The 21,285-nt window shown below is 39.3% G+C and overlaps 1 long non-coding RNA gene across 1 annotated transcript; it reads left to right on the forward strand.

Moving 5' to 3' along the window:
* The first annotated feature begins 8,241 nt into the window (after positions 1 to 8,241).
* On the forward strand, positions 8,242 to 9,823 carry LOC124387930. Its single transcript, XR_006926290.1, has 3 exons — positions 8,242 to 8,302; positions 8,869 to 8,973; positions 9,499 to 9,823. It is a non-coding gene; the product is annotated as an uncharacterized LOC124387930 (long non-coding RNA).
* Positions 9,824 to 21,285: the final 11,462 nt, after the last annotated feature.

The following is a 21,285-nucleotide window of genomic DNA, read 5'->3' on the forward strand; positions in this document are numbered from 1 at the left end:
CAGCCCATTTTCATTCAGTTTTTGCAGTTTACAACAGTTTATATGAACTTATGATTTTGAATATGAAAATTTATATTTTCGAAATAACCTCAATATTTAGATGAAGAATGTCATATTTCGATCAGAAAATGTTTTGTTATGTCATAGATCATTATAAAACATGTATAAATATCATGGGGAAAAGCAGGCTGTTTGTGCATATACGCGTCTTTCGAAAAACCGCTTTCTCTTCGTCCTAGAAGCCTGAGACTTGCGGAATCGCGTTTTCAGCGACTATGAAGCTCATTCTTGACAGCATGAAATAGGTTTTGCTAAATATGTGCTAGTGTTAAGTTTTCAATAATTTATAGCTTTCCAGCCCATTTTCATTCAGTTTTTGCAGTTTACAACAGTTTATATGAACTTATGATTATGAATATGAAAATTTATATTTTCGAAATAACCTCAATATTTAGATGAAGAATGTCATATTTCGATCAGAACATGTTTTGTTATGTCATAGATCATTATAAAACATGTATAAATATCATGGGGAAAAGCAGGCTGTTTGTGCATATACGCGTCTTTCGAAAAACCGCTTTCTCTTCGTCCTAGAAGCCTGAGACTTGCGGAATCGCGTTTTCAGCGACTATGAAGCTCATTCTTGACAGCATGAAATAGGTTTTGCTAAATATGTGCTAGTGTTAAGTTTTCAATAATTTATAGCTTTCCAGCCCATTTTCATTCAGTTTTTGCAGTTTACAACAGTTTATTTGAACTTATGATTATGAATATGAAAATTAATATTTTCGAAATAACCTCAATATTTAGATGAAGAATGTCATATTTCGAGCAGAAAATGTTTTGTTAGGTATAAAATTATCAAAAGGGAACTGAAGGCTGTTTGTCCATATACGCGTCGTTCGAAAACCCGCTTTCTCTTCGTCCTAGAACCCTGAGACTTGCGGAATCGGGTTTTCAGCGACTATGAAGCTCATTCTTGACAGCAAGAAATAGTTTTTGCCAAATATGTGCTAGTGTTATGTTTTCAATTAATTATAGCTTTCCAGCCCATTTATATTCAGTTTTTGCAGATTACAACAGTTTATATGAACTTATGTTTAAGAATATGAAAATTAATATTTTTTTAAAACTCTCAATATTTATAAGAAAAATTTCATATTTCGTTCAGAAAATGTTTTGTTATGTCATAGATCATTATAAAACATGTATAAATATCATGGGGAAATGCAGGCTGTTTGTGCATATACGCGTCTTTCGAAAACCGCTTTCTCTTCGTCCTAGAAGCCTGAGACTTGCGGAATCGCGTTTTCAGCGAATATGAAGCTCATTCTTGACAGCACGAAAAAGGTTTTGCCAAATTTGTGCTAGTGTTTTGTTTTCGATTAATTATAACCTTCCAGCCCATTTCCATTCAGTTTTTGCAGTTTACAACAGTTTATATGAACTTATGATTATGAATATGAAAATTAATATTTTCGAAATAACCTCAATATTTATATGAAGAATGTCATATTTCGATCAGAAAATGTTTTGTTTTGTCAAATATCATAAGGTACATTTATAAATATCATGGGGAAATGCAGGCTGTTTGTGCATATACGCGTCTTTCGAAAAACCTCTTTCTCTTCGTCCTAGAAGCCTGAGACTTGCGGATACGCGTTTTCAGCGAATATAAAGTTCATTCTTGACAGCATTAAATAGGTTTTGCCAAATATGTGCTAGTGTTATGTTTTCAATAATTTATAGCTTTTCAGCCCATTTTTATTCAGTTTTTGCAGATTACAACAGTTTATATGAACTTATGATTAAGAATATGAAAATTAATATTTTTTTTAAAAATCTCGATATTTATAAGAAAAATGTCATATTTCGTTCAGAAAATGTTTTGTTAGGTATAAATTTATCATAAGGAAACTGAAGGCTGTTTGTAAAATTTGAATCTGAAAATTAATATTTTTTAAAATCTCGATATTTATAAGAAAAATGTCATATTTCGTTCAGAAAATGTTTTGTTAGGTATAAATTTATCATAAGGAAACTGAAGGCTGTTTGTAAAAATTTGAATCTGAAAATTAATATTTTTTTTAAAAATCTCAATATTTATATGAAGAATGTCATATTTCGATCAGAAAATGTTTTGTTAGGTATAAAATTATCATGAGGAAAATGAAGGCTGGTAGTATAAATTTGCATGGTTCGAAAACCCGCTTTCTCTTCGTCCTAGAAGCCTGAGACTTGCAGAATCGCGTTTTCAGCGAATATGAAGCTCATTCTTGACAGCATTAAATAGGTTTTGCCAAATATGTGCTAATGTTATGTTTTCAATAATTTATAGCTTTCCAGCCCATTTTCATTCAGTTTTGCAGTTTAAATGAACTTATGATTATGAATATGAAAATTTATATTTTCGAAATAACCTCAATATTTATATGAAGAATGTCATATTTCGATCAGAAAATGTTTTGTTATGTCATATATCATCATAAAACATGTATAAATATTATGGGGAATTCCAGGCTGTTTGTGCATATACGCGTCGATCGAAAAACCGCGTTCGTTTCGTCCTAGAAGCCTGAGTCTTGCGTAATCGCGTTTTCTCGACTATGAAGCTCTTTCTTGACAACACGAAAAAGGTTTTGCCAAATATGTGCTAGTGTTATGTTTTCGATTTATTATATTCTTCCAGCCCATTTCCATTCAGTTTTTGCAGTTTATATGAACTTATGATTATGAAAATGAAAGTTATTATTTTCGAAATAACCTCAATATTTATATAAAGAATGTCATATTTTGATCAGAAAATGTTTTTTTATGTTATCATCATAAAACGTATAAATATTATGGGGAATTCCAGGCTGTTTGTGCATATACGCGTCGATCGAAAAACCGCGTTCGTTTCGTCCTAGAAGCCTGAGTCTTGCGTAATCGCGTTTTCAGCGAATATGAAGCTCTTTCTTGACAACACGAAATAGGCTTTGCCAAATTTGTGCTAGTGTTATGTTTTCAATTAATTATAGCTTTCAAGCCCATTTTCATTCAGTTTTTGCAGTTTACAACAGTTTATATGAACTTATGATTATGAATATTAAAATTAATATTTTCGAAATAACCTCAATATTTAGATAAAGAATGTCATATTTCAAACAGAAAATGTTTTGTTATGTCATATATCATCATAAACATGTATAAATATCATGGGGAAATGCAGGCTGTTTGTGCATATACGCGTCTTTCGAAAAACCGCTTTCTCTTCGTCCTAGAAGCCTGACACTTGCGGAATCGCGTTTTCAGCGAATATGAAGCTCATTACAACAACACGAGATATGTTCTATTGTTATGTTTTCGATTAATTATGGCTTTCCAGACCATTTTGATTCAGTTTTTGAAGTTTACAACAGTTTATATGAACTTATGATTATGAATATGAAATTTAATATATTCAAACTCACTATTAACTATAACTATTATATTGATATGCCTTTTCCTTGGCTTTCACCATATTCCTCTTTACCTTTTGCTGCACTCCTGCCTACTTTTCTCATCACTCTGTCAATTCCACTTATGTTTTGCCAACCTCTTTCTTCCTATGATCTCCTGCACTTCCTTATTCCACCACCATGTCTCTTTCTCTTTCCAGATGTCACACTTTTCTATCTGCCACCCTCATCACTCCTGCAATAGTTACCTAATCATCCAACACCTTTTCACCACCACCAAGCTCCTGTTTGACCTCTTCCCTGAACCTCACACTCTTCCTCCTTCAGTTTCCACCATTTTATTCTTCATTCAGACCTCACTCTCCTCTCCTCCTCTTCTTCTTTGCCTCCAAAACCATCCTACAGACCAACATCCGATGCTGTCTAGCTACACTGTCCCCCGCCAACACCTTACAGTCTCCAATATTCTTCAGGTTGCATCTCCTGCATAGAACATAGTCCAACTGTGTGCACCTCTTATACGTCACCCTATGTGTCTTCATAAAAGAAGTGTTCACCACTGCCATTTCCATCCTTTTAGCAAAATCCACCACCAACTGCCCTTCCACATTCCTCTCCTTAAAACCATGCCTAGCCATCACATTCTCATCACCTCTGTTCCCTGTAGGTACATGCCCATTAAAGTCTGCCCCAATCACCAATCGTTCTTTCCTAGGTACACCATCTACCACTTCATCCAATTCACTCCAGAATCTTTCCTTCTCCTCCATCTCACAGCCAACTTGTAGAGCGTAGGCACTGATGACATTTATCATCATCCCTTCATCAGCTTCATATTTATCACCTTATCAATACTCTATTCACCTCCACTTACTGTACTCTTCCTTCAGAATCACCCCTACATTATTTCTCTTTCCATCCACACCATGAAAGAACAGTTTAAACCCACCTCCAATGTTCCTGGAATTACTCCCCTTCCACTTGGTCACACACAACATATCTGCCTTTCTCCTCTCCATCAAATCAGCTATCTCTCTCCCTTTACCAGTCATAGTACCAACATTTAAAGTACCAACCCGAACCGCCACTCTCCTACACTTCCCCTTTTCCTGCAGTCTCTTTAGACGTCTTCCTTCTCTCCTTCTCCTCCTTCGGCCAACAGTAGCCCAATTTCCACTGGTACCCTGTTGGCTAACGATACCTGTGGCGGTATTGTTAACCTCGACCGATCCGGTATGAAATTCTCATTTGTGATCCGCATATTTGATTTGGCACATTTTACACTGGATGCCCTTCCTAAAGCGACCCTACCCATTTACTTTTGGAACGGGCACTAAGAGTGTACTGGCTTGTGCCTCCGTAATGGCCCACCAACGAGACCCCGTTGGTGTTCACAGCTCCGACCGCGGCCCTCTTCTCCATCGGGAGGTGCAGAAACGCAGCTTCGCGACTCGCTCTCCCCAGTGCGGGATCCTGCCTGCTCGCGTCAAGACCACGTAGGGGACAGATCTGAGGAATGTCATCTTCAACAGGAAGGCTTTGATGAAGAGATCCTGACACAGACCTTTCTGGGGATCCGGCCGTGAAGGGGCGTGCCACACCGTTCTATCCGGTGCCTGCCCTGTCCCGGCCCCCTCAGAGACCTGGTCCATTACCCTGCCACCCTGCTCGGTGCTTCAGAGCACGGCCAGCTCCAGCGAGCTTTCTACTTGGTCTCCACTCGGCATCGTGGTGGTCCCGGAGATCTCACCTCCGCTAGAGCTGTCTCAGGGTGCTTGGCTCTGGACATACTGGAGGTCGGTCTCGAGAGACTGATACCCCGAAGCTTACCAATACCGGGTTCTTCCGTTTTCCCGTGCCCTTTCACCCCTTACCTTCACGAAATGTGTGGATGCGGCTATGGTTCCCCTGAGGTCTCAGGGCATCCGCATCCCCAACTACATCAATGATTGTGGCTCAGTATGAGCAGTTGGCGGTCCAGCATCGAGATGGCGTTCTCGCCCACATGAAGGTGTGGGGACGAGTGTGCTTTCTGATTTACAGAGAACCACCTATCTCGGTGTCATATGGGATTCACTACTTTGTGTGCGCAGCTTCCCCTGCCCCTACAACAAAACCCTCAGCAAACCCCCAGCCAGACAATGGTGAAGCATACTGATGTTTCAAAAAGCCTTTATTTTGTGTTCAGCCGTCAGCCTTTACTTTGGAAACACAAAATCTACCTTTCTTAGATGAAAACCATTTCTCAGTGAAACACCGTAAGAGCTTGTTCCCGTTCCAGCTAGGTGCTTAAATATCCCTTACTTTCCTTAAGAACCTTGTACGATTTCAGAGCATTTTAGCGACATGACTTTCCTTTACCATGTGTGCGTCACACTAACTAGTGGGGGCAGAGTTAAAGGATTATACCGTATGGGGGCGTGGTTAAAGGACTATACCATATGGGGGCGGAGTTAAAGGACTATACCATATGGGGCAGAAGAGACCAAACAAAATGGAGCTCAAAAGGATTACCTTATTTACTCTTTTCTTAGAGTTAGTTACACTCCCACCAATCATGAGTGAATAATGGGACGTACACAGACTACATTAAGCACGAATGATTTAAACTGAAAATTTATCTTTCCGGAACCCGTATAAGGACAAAGACAACTTATGCCAAAGTTGGAAACTTAGCAACGACTATGTACTATTATGCACTATTGAGGGAAGGAGCAGATTTAATTAGACTCCAGCAACAGAACAAGCTTCTGGATTGGGCGCTCAACTTCTGACAACTCGTGAAGATGCTCCCCTTTTTTGCCAAGCTTACAGTCACCAAGCTGGAGTTTAACTCTCCGTACAAGTCCATCTTTGTCAGTAGTGACTTTTGAAACTCTACCCAATCTCCACTCATTCCTCTGCAAATCCTCTTCTTTCAGGATTACGATATCTCCAACTTGTAAATTCCTGCTTGGAGCATGCCAGCGCTGTCTAAGAGCTATGTTGGCGAGGTATTCCTTTCGCCATCGACTCCAAAACTGTTCTGCAAGGTATTGAACATGTCTCCACCTTTACTTGCCATACATATCTTCTCTGATGAATTCACCTGGAGGAGGTAAGGCCTGGACAGATTTCATTGTCAGAAGATGATTAGGGGTGAGTGGTTCGAGGCCATGGGGATCACTGAGATTGTCAACAGTCAGAGGACGGCTGTTGACTATAGACATAGCTTCATAGAAAAAGGCCCGTAAGGAAGCATCATTTAGTCTACCAGAGGAAAGGGCGAGAGTGGATCTTAGGACGCTTCTCACAGTCCTTATATGTCTTTCCCACACCCCTCCTGAATGGCTAGCATGAGGTGCATTCATTCTGAAGTCGCACTGCCTATTTGCAAGATATACAGCAAGACGAAATACATCAACTTCCTTTAGAGCTTCTCTGAACTCATTTTTGGCTCCTACAAAGTTGCTTCCTGGGTCAGACCTGATCAGACGAACAGCACCACGTATGGCGATGAAACATCCAAGGCCGTTGATGAAAGCATCTGTTGACATGTCTTCGAGAATCTAAATATGGACAGCACGGGAACTAAGACAAGTGAAAAGAAGACCGCATCTCTTGTACTCTTTTCTTCCTTGTTTTGTAAGGAATGGCCCGAAGCAATCCATGCCACAGAAAGTGAAAGGAGGGGATGGCTCCAACCGTTCCGGTGGTAGATCGTCCATCTTTTGCTCCTCCATAGGTCTGCGTAGCCGTCTACAGATGACACATTGACGAATGTAGGATGCAACAGCCCGGTTGATTCCTGTAATCCAGTAGCCACTGTGCCTTATTTCATTGATAGTAAGACCATTACCTTGATGTTTCATCTTTTCGTGATGATAAGCAATAATCATCCTTGTGATGTGATGATCTTTGGGAATGATTGCAGGGTGCTTGAAGAAGTTGGGAAGAGAGGAGTTGCATAGCCTCCCTCCCACACTGAGTATGCCATCGTCATGGAGAAAAGCGTCAAGAGCGTGCAAAGGATTATGCCGTGGTAGAGGGATTCCTTTGCTCAGCAGTTTCAGCTCTTCTTGATACACATTTTTCTGCAGCATTTTGATTAGATGATGTTCTGCCTCTTCACGTTCGGTTACAGTGGTGAGATTGTTTGATCTGTTATTGCTTATGCACCTTAGAATGCGTGCAATCGCTCGTATAGCTAGCAACCAAGATGAGAACTTAGACAGACGATCAACGATGCTTACGTGTTCCGTGGTTTTAGTACTGAGTGCTAGAACACTCCTGACCTCTGGATCTCCGACTGATAACTCTGGTACTTTCTCTGTAGCCAGCTTTATTTCCTTGTTCCATAAGAACATAGGTAGATGATAAAAACTCACTGGCAGTCAAGACCCGGGAGGCGTGGTCAGCAGGATTCTCATTTGTCGGGACATATCGCCACTGTTGTGGGGCTGAGCTGAGCTGAATCTTTTGAATCCGGTTAGCTACAAACATGTGGAACGGTCGCGCTTCATTTCTTATGTACACTGTAAACCCTAGTTCTGTCATTACTTAAATAATCAAGTAATCTTGAGTTAACACTACTTGAAATTTTGTATTTTCTAACCCTAACTCAAAAATATGTTAGATTAACTTACTTAGCTGCAAAATACTTCAACTTAAAATTTTGACTGTTATGAACTCAAAATCCTGATTCATAAAAATAGCCACTCTGGTCTCCTTTCATGGTGATTGGTTATTTAAGGACTTCTGCCTGGCAACAAGAGAACTAATGCAGTGATTGGTAGAATAATCCTATAGGCGGTCCTTAATGCTTGTTGCTGAGACCGGAAAATTCTGGATTGTTCTTCTTGTCTTTCGCCATTTTAAACTCGGTAAGTAAAGTTATTATGCAGAAATTAACTTGAATATATTATTTTAATTGTCAAATATGTTTGTTTATTGTCAAATAAAGTTTACATTTTACAAAGAACCGCCCAGTCATCCTTACAAATCTTTCAGACACGTAGTGTTTCCCATTTGCTACCTTTGCTAACATCGCTATCAATTTTGTGAACATTATTTTAGAAATCATATTGAGAAACTGAATTTGACTTGATAGATGTAAATTCTTTATACATTAGTTAATCGTGAAAAAAAGTGTCCTTTAGCAGTCCATCTTCACATTTATCATCAATAATTAATTGTCTAGCTAGCCTATCCGTTTTTGCTGGTTTAGGCTGGTTTAAATGAAACATTAATTTTGAATATTATTAATTATAATAAAATATAATTTTCTTTATGATGTTTTCTACAGCAACTTGAGCTTAGTGATTATTAGTCTCATTTACTATAAGACAACTTGAAAGCCTTTCATGAAAGCCTTTCATGTTTTCAACATTCATTTCAAATTAATTGTGAATGGTTGTGGCATTAATGGAATTGTATGTTTTCTCTAAAGTCAGCCCAGCCAACTGAGGTTCAACTGAGCCAAGTGAGGTCCGAACCCTTGTGACTGCCTGTCCTGCTCGGGGATGATGAGTCTGCTTTTTTTTAGTCATGTTTGGTAAGTTCATCTGATTATAACCTGTTTACATTTTAAGAGCTATCTGTGCTCACAGCAGTCTCAGTATTTCAGGATCATGTTGATTTTAAAGCAATAGTTCACCCTAAATGAAAATTTGCTTAAGATGTACTCATCTTACAACACTCTCAGGAAACAAAGGAAGAGAATTGTCAATGCCCTGACAAAGGCAAAGTCAGTGCCTTTTCAAAAGAATAATAATAATCCGTTTAAGGGTAAATAAGGTACAAAAATTGGCTGCCCTGGTCACATGTATGTATGTACGTATATATACATTATTACACATGTATATTTGTTGCAAAACATTTATGAATAATAAAAATACATTTATATATGTAAACAATTTGCTTTGTGTTTACTTGTGTGTGGCTAATGTGGTAGTATGTGGCTGATAACAATGTCAATATAAGTGATGTGCATATATTTAGTGTGAAATCTGCTAAATATGCATTGATGTTCTACAATAAATGCATGACCACAATATAGATTTATTCTTGTCTTCACTAGGTGTCTGATCATCGCAATTCTATCCTTGATGTGCCAGTGGGGATCTTATTGGAGCACACCGATCTTCAGCCCCCCAACTCCTTGCATTTCAATTCCTCAATTGGCATAATTCTTGAAGGTCAAATGGTGATGGACAAGATGCCGGACCTCACACAAGCAATGTGTGTCCTCTTTGGGCTAATTTATGCGTTAGACCTGAATTACCCCAAATCCCTTGCAAACACTTTTGATTTTATACAGCGGGTACTGATGTCAATGGGACAGAATGCCCTCAAGCTCAAAGTACAGTCTTTGGCAAACCAGCTTTACTGTTAAAAATGTTTAGTTGTTTATGTGCACAAAGTTGCAGCAGGGATGTTGTGCAGAAGTTAAGGTGATGTTAATTCTGATGGTTTTTTTTATTTACACTGAAATTTAATTAATTTATCTGTACATTTTTGTAGAGTGTGGCTGTGACCAGTTGTGTTTTATTTATTGAAATTTAAATGTTTTAACATATAAACAATACATGTTCAATGTTCAATGTGTTTTTTGGACTGAATAAAGATTTAACAGTCAAAAGAACAATAATATTAGTCAATTCAATTTATAATCATTTGCAATTTCAGTTTAATTGTTAAGTTGACTTGAATCTGTAAGTAAGTGAACTTAATAGTTTAAGTGCAAATTATAAAACACCAAGTTAGATGAACTTAACATTTTAAGTACAGTCTACATGAGCACCAAGTTAAGTGAACTTAACAATTTAAGTACAGTCTACATGAGCACCAAGTTAAGTGAACTTAACAATTTAAGTACAGTCTACATGAGCACCAAGTTAAGTGAACTTAAATAAACAAGTTAAAGAAAATCCATTACTCAATTCAATTGAGTAAACGAGTTTACTCAATAGGTTGAGTTCATTGAACTTATTAAGGTTTTCAGTGTATCCTAAGACCACTTTAGAGTCAGGCCAGAAGAATTCTGGTGATTTTCCTACAACCAAGGCACAATGAATATCTCCCTTTTCGTTTTGAAGCCGCAGGTATGAACACTGGCCGTAACCCTTCATAATGGCATCAGAGAAGTGATGCAGCTCTGTCTTAGAGACCCTTCCAAATCCAGCAGGTGAGTAGGTACGGGTTATGGTAAAATTATCTAAGTGGGCTAGATCTCTTTTCCATTGTTCCCATTTATGTCGAAGCTCATCAGTAAGAGGATCGTCCCAGCCAGTACCTGCAAATCTCTTGAAGAATGCTCTTTGCTTCGAGGACGACTGGCGCTAAAAACCCAAGAGGATCGTACAGTGAAGCTACTGTAGATAAAATGCTAGATAAAAAAGGCTGTTCTTTGAGGCTGACGTTAAGTTTGAAGCGGTCAGACTCCAAATCCCATTGAATCCCAAGAGCTCTCTCGAGTGGCAATTCATCAAATGAGAGATTCTTATTCTTCACGTTGGTGGCTCGTTCGGAGAGTGGTATACTCTCTAATACCCTTTTGTCATTGGACACAAATTTATGTAGTCGGAGACCGCCCATGGCGCAGAGTTCACGAGCTTCCCTGGCAAGCTGAATGGCATTTTCAGTGTTTTCGACGCTTGCGAGCCCATCGTCCACATAAAAGTTCCTCATAACAAGTCTTGAGCCTTGAGGGCAGATGTAGCGATTCTCCTCAGCTAGATGTTTCATCCCATAGTTTGCACATCCTCATCGTCAGAAGAAGCTGCACCGAACAAATGTACCTTCATGCGAAACTCGGTGGGCTGCGAGTTCAAATTTCCTTGTTTCCACCAGAGGAAGCGCAAGAAGTTGCGATCAGATTCAACCACATGGAACTGATGGAACATCTTCTGAATGTAGAACATCAACGCAACTGGGTGCTGTCGGAAACGGATGAGAACTCATGTCGGGCCCAGAAAGGAGGTGCTCATTCAAGCTTGTTCCTTTGTATCTGGCTGAGCAATCAAACACCACACGAAGTTTATCTGGCTTCTTCGCGTGACGCACACCATGATGGGGAATGTACCATCTCTCCCCTTCACTCCCAACGTCATTGACCTGCTCAACATCTCACTTCCCAATGACATCCTCCATGAACGCAACATAATGATCCTTATACCTTTCATACCGTTGTAATTTCCTTTTAAGGTGAAGAAGGCGTGTAATAGCTGAGCCTTTGTTGTCAGGCAGGCTGGGTCTGGTTTTGAAGGGCAGAGGCATTTCATAATGTCCAGACACATTTTTCCTTATTCCCTCCTCCAGTATATTAAGAAATGTGATGTCGTCTTGTGACACAACTTTGCTGTCGTCATTGCCATCTTTGAAGTCTAGAACGCGAATGACATCGGTAGGAGTTAACGGAGGTAGCTCTTTAACTGTAATTCTGTGACACAGATGATATGTGCTCAACGCATCCTGAGTTTGTAGTGAGCACCCTACAATACTCCATCCTAAATCAGTCCTTACAGCATAGGGTTCCTCGTCGTCTCCTAAAAGGACCTTCCTTGATGCCATAGCTCTTGAGCAGTTGTAGCCAATCAAAAGACCTACTACACAGTCCTTCAGTGGTTGTATTTCATCCACTATTTCTGCCAGATGACTCCATTTTTTAGCCGTCTCGCAAGTGGGAATGTGAGAGCGGTTGACAGGTATGCAGTCCTTTGTATAGGTGACCGGAAGATCGACCTGAACTGCAGAACTATATCCTCTAACACGAAGCCCAGAGACACCTTCGCTTGTGATCACCATATCCCTGCCGCTCATAGTCACCAACTTCAGTTTCACTGGATACTTGTCAGCATTAAGACCATCACTCACTTCTTGGTCAATGAACGTAGTATCGCTTTGAGTGTCGAGCAGTGCATAGACGAGTTTCTCAGTGGTTGGATCATTTTTTGATGAAACCCAGACTGGTATCACCATAGATGTGTTTGTTGAGCCGTCACCTGCTACACTGAGTGCAGCAGCACTTTGATTTGTTTCTTGTTCTGATGTAGTCCTTTCTCTTTTATAGTTGTCATCATGCAGGGCTGTAGGATGCTTTCCTTTACAATGGTCACAAAAAAGACGATGACGGCAGTCTCTCACGCTGAGTTTCTTCTCTGTTATATATTTGCGTCGCTCAACTAATACTATCTCAGTGAACTTGTAGCACGCGTGTAGTTGGTGTCTATTATCTTGACAAAGGATACATGAAACCTTAACTTTTCCTTGTTCTGACTTGTGTTTTTCATTTTTAGTGACTATTTGAGTGGTAAACACACTAGCTTTGGTTTTCTTCACATCTCTGAGGTTTCTCTTCTCAGTGATAGAATCTGACAAATGAAGGGCAAAAAAAGGACGTAATGGGATTACAAGCAATCTCGGCTTCATCTGACGTGAATCGAGCAAACTTGGGAATTCTTGATTCTCATTTAGGCTTTGTGTGACTTGTCGGTTCCAGCATAAAGCTGCCCAGTCTGGTAGTTTGTGAACGAGCTTCCGATTTTCTTCCCAGTCGTTTAATATGTCGAGACCCTTGACATGAGGCATAGCATCTTGACAAGCATTCAGAAAATCTGAGAAGCGTCTCAGTCCTTCAGCATCCTTCGATGGAATTCTCGGCCAGTTGGTGAGCTTCTCTCTAAACGCTCTCTTAATGGCTGGCCAAAGCGACGATTTAGTTTGTCCCACGCGTCTTGGTATGCTTCATTGTCATTTCGGTAAAAGTTGCCATCTAAAGCCTGCCGTGCTGGGCCACCAACGTACTTTTTTTAGGTAGTATAGTTTTTCGGCTGGCGTGATTGCCCTTTGGTCTATGACTGAAGTGAATGCTACCTTCCATTCAATGAATTGTATGGGATCGCCATTGAAGACAGATGGCTCAGGAACAGGAAGCCTATTTAAGGCTATGTTGTCTTGAAAGAGCTGAGTGAGAGAGGAAATGTCTGTATGACGGGCGTTGCAACTTGAGAGAGGGGCACTGTAGTTACAGGTGTATTCTTTGCTTCCATGTTCCTTTCCTTCTTGAGATAAATAGCATCCTTGTGATCCGTCTCCCTTTCGTAGAGCGTCAACTTGGCTTGAGCGGCCCTTATCTCTTTCGCTGCCTGTAATCGCTCCAACTTACGCCTTTGTGTCTTGCGTTGTTGTTCCTCTAGCTCTCTTATAGATTCCTTTTGCTTTTCTTCTTCCAGCAGCATCTGATAATTTGCTTCCTTTACTGTTAGTTCAGCTGCTGCGTCCACGCGTTTTAATATCATGGATGAAGTTATTAAGTAGAGATCGGACTGGCTGTGACTTGTCCAAAAAGCTGCGGATCCATAGACAGACTTTGCATAGTCGTGGCGGAACAGTTCGTGAAGGCGGTGTCTTTCCTGCGGCTCATCAAACCCTCTTTTCTCATTTATAGCTCTGCTGTATGCAATGTTGATGATTTCTGTGGTCACAGCTTCACACGTATCAACTCTTCCTCTTATGTCGATGGAGGGTCAGGTGAGATTTCGAATTTCATAATAAATGTTCATCATGTTATCTTTACTTTTCTTAAGCTCGTGAATGAGAGGCTAGAGCTGACTCTCAGATATAAGTCTTTAGCTGATCTCTTGCCTTCCTTGCATGGAGCTTCCACTGTTTGTACATGGCGAACAGGTTTTTCTCTTTTCTCTTGGCCTCTTCATATTGATGCGCGAGCATCTTCTCTGTAGGATGGCGTGTGCGTTCAGAGCGTCTTGGACCTTCCAAGAGCATTATCATCCTTATTAAATTTGCCTTGGAGCTCAGTTAGACATTGTTGTTTAACTTCATTTGTTTCCTTCAGACACGGTCGCTCTGATTGGTCTACCATTATGTGGGTTTCACCTTGTAAATTTTCATGCTGGTAACTAACCATCTGCTCCTCCACCTCTATCTCATTTCCTGACTGTGACATTATCACTTTAAATTTTTAACTCTAATGGCGGAAAAAAGACCCCCTTAAAAGATATGGAAAAACCCTGAATATGAACTGTATAAACATAAAATATCAGAACATCAATTCTGACACATATGCATGTACATATAGAAACTAGAAATATTGTAAATGTCAGGGTAATTATTACAATGAACAAGTTATCAACAATAATAAATCCAAATGAGGGAAATGTGAATGTTAAATCCTCAATAAACACTGTTAACTAAGTGGATAAATGCAAAATCCAAAAAACAAAATCTATGTCCTTAATTAGACAAAGTCCGGATGCCTGCAGGGATGCGCGCAACTATAATCACAGTTTATCTTGTTGCTCTTGTTGCTGAGTATTGAATGTTCAGTCCGAGAAGCCGTTCTTCCGTTGCTCGTCGTATTATAGTAGATTAATACTCACGGTCTTAAATCAATGTTCGTAAGTGTGGCAGGACGAAGAGAAAGCGGTTTTTCAAACCATGCAAATTTTTACAAACAGCCTTCATTTTCCTTATTATAATTGTATACCTAACAAAACATTTTCTTATCTAAATATGACATTTTTCTTATAAATATTGAGCTTTTTTTGAAAAAATCAATTTTCATATTCTTAATCATAAGTTCATATAAACTGTTGTAAACTGCAAAAACTGAATGAAAATGGGCTGGAAAGCTATAATTAGTCGAAAACATAACACTAGCACATATGTGGCAAAACCTATTTCATGCTGTTAAGAATGAGCTTCATATTCGCTGAAAACGCGATTCCGCAAGTCTCAGGCTTCTAGGACGAAGAGAAAGCGGTTTTTCGAAAGACGCGTATATGCACAAACAGCCTGCATTTTCCCATGATATTTATATATGTCTATGATGATATATGACATAACAAAACATTTTCTGTTTGAAATATGACATTCTTCATATAAATATTGAGGTTATTTCGAAAATATTAATTTTCATATTCATAATCATAAGGTCATATAAACTGCAAAAACTGAATGAAAATGGGCTGGAAAGCTATAATTAATCGAAAACATAACACTAGCACATATTTGGCAAAACCTATTTTGTGCTGTCAAGAATGAGCTTCATATTCGCTGAAAACGCGATTCCGCAAGTCTCAGGCTTCTAGGTTAAGAGAAAGCTGTTTTTTCGAAAGACGCGTATAAACAGCCTGCATTTCCCCATGATATTTATACATGTTTTATGATGATATATGACAAAACAAAACATTTTCTGATCGGAATATGACATTCTTCATCTAAATATTGAGGTTATTTCGAAAATATTAATTTTCATATTCATAATCATAAGTTCATATAAACTGTTGTAAACTGCAAAAACTGAATGAAAATGGGCTGGAAAGCTATAATTAATCGAAAACATAACACCAGCACATATGTGGCAAAACCTATTTCATGCTGTCAAGAATTAGCTTCATAGTCGCTGAAAACGCGATTCCGCAAGTCTCAGGCTTCTAGGACGTAGAGAAAGCGGGGTTTCAAACCATGTAATTTTATACAAACAGCCTTCAGTTCCCTTATGATAATTTTATACCTAACACAACATTTTCTGATCGAAATATGACATTTTTCTTATAAATATTGAGTTTTTTTGAAAAAAATAATTTTCATATTCATAATCAAAAGTTCATATAAACTGTTGTAAACTGCAAAAACTGAATTAAAATGGGCTGGAAAGCTATAATTAATCGAAAACATAACACCAGCACATATGTGGCAAAACCTATTTCATGCTGTCAAGAATGAGCTTCATAGTCGCTGAAAACGCGATTCCACAAGTCTCAGGCTTCTAGGACGAAGAGAAAGCGGTTTTTCGAAAGACGCGTATATGCACAAACAGCCTGCATTTCCCCATGATATTTATACATGTTTTATGATGATATATGACATAACAAAACATTTCCTGATCGAAATATGACATTCTTCATCTAAATTTTGAGGTTATTTCGAAAATATTAATTTTCATATTCATAATCACAAGTTCATATAAACTGCAAAAACTGAATGAAAATGGGCTGGAAAGCTATAATTAATCTAAAACGTAACACTAGCACATATTTGCCAAAGCCTATTTCGTGCTGTCAAGAATGAGCTTTATATACGCTGAAAACGCGATTCCGCAAGTCTCAGGCTTCTAGAACGAAGAGAAAGCTGTTTTTCAAACCATGCAAATTTTTACAAACAGCCTTCAGTTCCCTTATGATAATTTTATACCTAACAAAACATTTTTTGATCGCAATATGACATTTTTCTCATAAAAATTTAGATTTTTTTGAAAACTAATTTTCATATTCATAATCATAAGTTCATATAAACTGTTGTAAACTGCACAAACGGAATGAAATTAGGCTGGAGAGCTATAATTAATCGAAAACATGATACTAGCACATATTTGGGAAAGCCTATTTCGTGCTGTGAACTATGAGGTTCATATTCGCTGAAATCGCAGTTCCGCAAGTCTCAGGCTTCTAGGACGAAAAGAAAGAGTTTTTTCGAAGGACGCACATATGCACACAGCCTGCATTTCCCCTTGATATTTAAACATGTTTATGATGATATATGACATAATCTGATCGAAATATGACATTTTTTATATAAATATTAAAGTTATTTAAAAAAAAAAAAATATATATATATATATATATATATATATATATATATATATATATATATATATTTCATAATCATAAATTCATAAACTCGATTATAAAGTGAATGAAAATGGGTTGGAAAGACATAATTAATAAAAAACGTAACAACAGTATATATTTGGCAAGACCTTCTATTTTCTGTCAAGAATAAGCTTCATATTCGCTTAAAATTTGATTTCGCAAGTCTCAGGCTTCTAGGACGAAGTAAAAAGCGTTTTTTCGAAAGACGCGTATATGCACAAACAGCCTGCAGTTCCCCATGATATTTTTACATGTTTATGATGAAATATGACATAACAAAACATTTTCTGATCAAAATATGACATGATTATGAATATGAAAATTTATATTTTTGTACAGCAGGCCAAGTGGAATTACACTGGACGCAGCTGCCATAAGCCCTTGCAGTTCCTGGAACTGCTCGACAGTGAGAGGTTGCCCTTCTCTGACCTTCCTGACGGCCGTGAGGATGGCCACAATGTGGGCAGCGGAAGCTGTGCACACAAAGTAGTGAATCCCATATGACACTGAGATAGGTGGTTCTCTGTAAATCAGAAAGCACACTCTTCCTGACATTCAGCCGAAACCCCACACCTTCGTGTGCAAGAACGACATCTCGATGCTGGACCCCCAACTGCTCATACTGAGCTACAATCATTAATGTAGTTTGGGCTGCGGATGCCCTGAGACCTCAGGGGAACCAGAGATGCATCCACACATTTCGTGAAGGTAAGGGGTGAAAGGGCACAGGAAAACGGAAGAACCAGGTGTAACTCACTCTAAGAAAAGAGTAAATAAGGTAATCCTTTGAGCTCCATTTTGTTTGGTCTCTTCTGCCCCATATGGTATAGTCCTTTAACCCCACCCCCATACGGTATAATCCTTAAACTCTGCCCCCACTAGTTAGTGTGACGCACACATGGTAAAGTCATGTCGCTAAAATGCTCTGAAATCGTACAAGGTTCTTAAGGAAAGTAAGGGATATTTAAGCACCTAGCTGGAACGGGAACAAGCTCTTACGGTGTTTCACTAAGAAAAGCTTTTCATCAAGGAAAGGTAGATTTTGTGTTTCCAGAGAAAAGGCTGACGGCTGAACACAAAATAAAGGCTTTTTGAAACATCAGTACGCTTCAACATTGTCTGGCTGGGGGTTTTCTACCCACATCGATTCCGAATGTCTACAACCGGCCACGGAGGGTCTTCAAAGCGCCAGTTACAGCTTCTGCTACATCACCGTCACAAGGCATCAGCATGGACTCATCAAGCTGCTTCCTCGCGCCTGACCTATACTTCAGACAGCAGTCTCACAGATGGTCAAGTACAGCCACACTTACGAACATTGATGCAAGACCGTGAGTATTAATCTACTATAGTACGACGAGCAACGGAAGAACGGCTTCTCGGACTGAACATTCAATACTCACCGGCTCAGCAACAAGAGCAACAAGATAAACTGTGATTATATTTGCGCCCATCCCTGCAGGCATCCACATGGACTTTGTTCAATAAAGGACATAGATTTTGTTTTTTGGATTTTGCATTTATCCACTTAGTTAACAGTGTTTATTGAGGATTTAACATTCACATTTCCCTCATTTGGATTTATTATTGTTGATAACTTGTTCATTGTAATATCTACACTGACATTTACAATAATTCTAGTGTCTATATGTACATGCATATGTGTCAGCTGCTTAAATTGATGTTCTGATATTTTATGTTTATACAGTTCATATTCAGGGTTTTTCCATATCTGTTAAAAATTTAAAGTGATAATGTCACAGTCAGGAAATGAGATAGAGGTGGAGGAGCAGATGGTTAGTTACCAGCATGAAAATTTACAAGGTGAAACCCACATAATGGTAGACCAATCAGAGCGACCGTGTCTGAAGGAAACAAATGAAGTTAAACAACAATGTCTAACTGAGGTTCAAGGCAAATTTAATAAGGATGATAATGCTCTTGAAGGTCCAAGACGCTCTGAACACACACGCCATCCTACAGAGAAGATGCTCGCGCATCAATATGAAGAGGCCAAGATAAAAGAGAAAAGACTCTTTGCCATGTACAAACAGTGGAAGCTCCATGCAAGGAAGGCAAGAGATCAGCTAAAGACTTATATGTCAGAGAGTCAGCTCTAGCCTCTCATTCACGAGCTTAAGAAAAGTAAAGATAACATGATGAACATTTATTATGAAATTCAAATCTCACCTCACCCTCCATCGACATAAGAAGAAGAGTTGATACGTGTGAAGCTGTGACCACAGAAATCATCAACATTGCATACAGCAGAGCTATAAATGAGAAAAGCGGGTTTGATGAGCCGCAGGAAAGACACCGCCTTCACGAACTGCTCCGCCACGACTATGCAAAGTCTGTCTATGGATCCGCAGCTTTTTGGACAAGTCACAGCCAGTCCGATCTCTACTCAATAACTTCATCCATGATATTAAAATGCGTGGACACAGCAGCTGAACTAGCAGTAAAGGAAGCAAATTATCAGATGCTGCTGGAAGAAGAAAAGCAAAAGGAATCTATAAGAGAGCTAGAGGAACAACAACGCAAGACACTTGAGGCACAAAGGCGTAAGTTGGAGCGATTACAGGCATGAAAGAGATAAGGGCCGCTCAAGCCAAGTTGAAGCGCTACGAAAGGGAGACGGACCACAAAGATGTTATTTATCTCAAGAAGGAAAGGAACATGGAAGCAAAGAATACACCTGTAACTACAGTGCCCCTCTCTCAAGTTGCAATGCCCCATCATACAGACATTCCCTCTCTCACTCAGCTCTTTCAAGACAACATAGCCTTAAATAGGCTTCCTGTTCCTGAGCCATCTGTCTTGTAAGAATTACAGAATGCCTCAACCCAGATTCCACCCCACGCTATATCAAATTAAGCTCATCCGCAAAACGGCTTACATTTCACAAAAGTATTTATGTAGTTTGACATAGAATTTCAGTTGTATCAATCCTAATCATAGTCTAGATTGAATCTGTCTGGAAGAGACAGCAAGTCTTCAAGGACCATTTCTAACCAAAAGGTGTCTGAGACCATGATTATCATTTAAACAATACCCTATCCTGTCCTGCTGGGGGGCCGGCACCAGCAAAAGTGTCAACAACAGAGACCTCCCCCTCGATCACCCAGCCAGTTGTTTCCTCATGCATGTCCTATGTCTAATTTACATTTAAAGAATACTCTGGTCTATACTTCAAAGGGAAGAACAATGTAAAATATCTGGGCAGAGTTTGCTCGGGGTTCTTTCTGACTCCGATGAACCGAAAGTGCTTCGTGTATTTTGTCAATGCTACGCTGTTATAAACTTCTTCATTACGTTCTTCGTTGTCCTCTTCATTTTTTTCTTACAGTCTTCAATGGCGATCCCATACAATTCATTGATTGGAAGGCAGCATTCACTTCACTCATAGACCAAAAGCCAATCACGCCAGCCGAAAAACTATACTACCTAAAAAAGTACGTTGGTGGCCCAGCACGGCAGGCTTTAGATGGCAACTTTTACCGAAATGACAATGAAGCATACCAAGACGCGTGGGACAAACTAAATCGTCGCTTTGGCCAGTTATTCGCCATTCAGAGAGCGTTTAGAGAGAAGCTCACCAACTGGCCGAGAATTCCATCGAAGGATGCTGAAGGACTGAGAGGCTTCTCAGATTTTCTGAATGCTTGTCAAGATGCTATGCCTCATGTCAAGGGTCTCGACATATTAAACGACTGGGAAGAAAATCTGAAGCTCGTTCACAAACTACCAGACTGGGCAGCTTTACGCTGGAACCGACAAGTCACGCAAAGCCTAAATGAGAATCAAGAATTCCCAAGTTTCAAAAAGTTTGCTCGATTCACGTCAGATGAAGCTGACATTGCTTGTAATCCCATTATGTCCTTTCATGCCCTTCATTTGTCAGATTCTATCAGAGAAGAGAAACCTCAGAGATGTGAAGAAAACCAAAGCTAGTGTGTTTACCACTCAAATAGTCACTAAAAATGAAAAACACAAGTCAGAACAAGGGAAAGTTAAGGTTTCATGTATCCTTTGTCAAGATAATAGACACCAACTAAACGCGTGCTACAAGTTCACTGAGATGGTATTAGTTGATATATGAAATATATAAAGGAGAAGAAACTCTGTTATGATGCCTGAAACCCGGCCACAGCGTGAGAGACTGCCGTCATCGTCTTTTCTGTGACCACTGT

Source organism: Silurus meridionalis, chromosome 6, assembly GCF_014805685.1.
Source record: "Silurus meridionalis isolate SWU-2019-XX chromosome 6, ASM1480568v1, whole genome shotgun sequence".
Classification (NCBI taxonomy): domain Eukaryota; kingdom Metazoa; phylum Chordata; class Actinopteri; order Siluriformes; family Siluridae; genus Silurus; species Silurus meridionalis.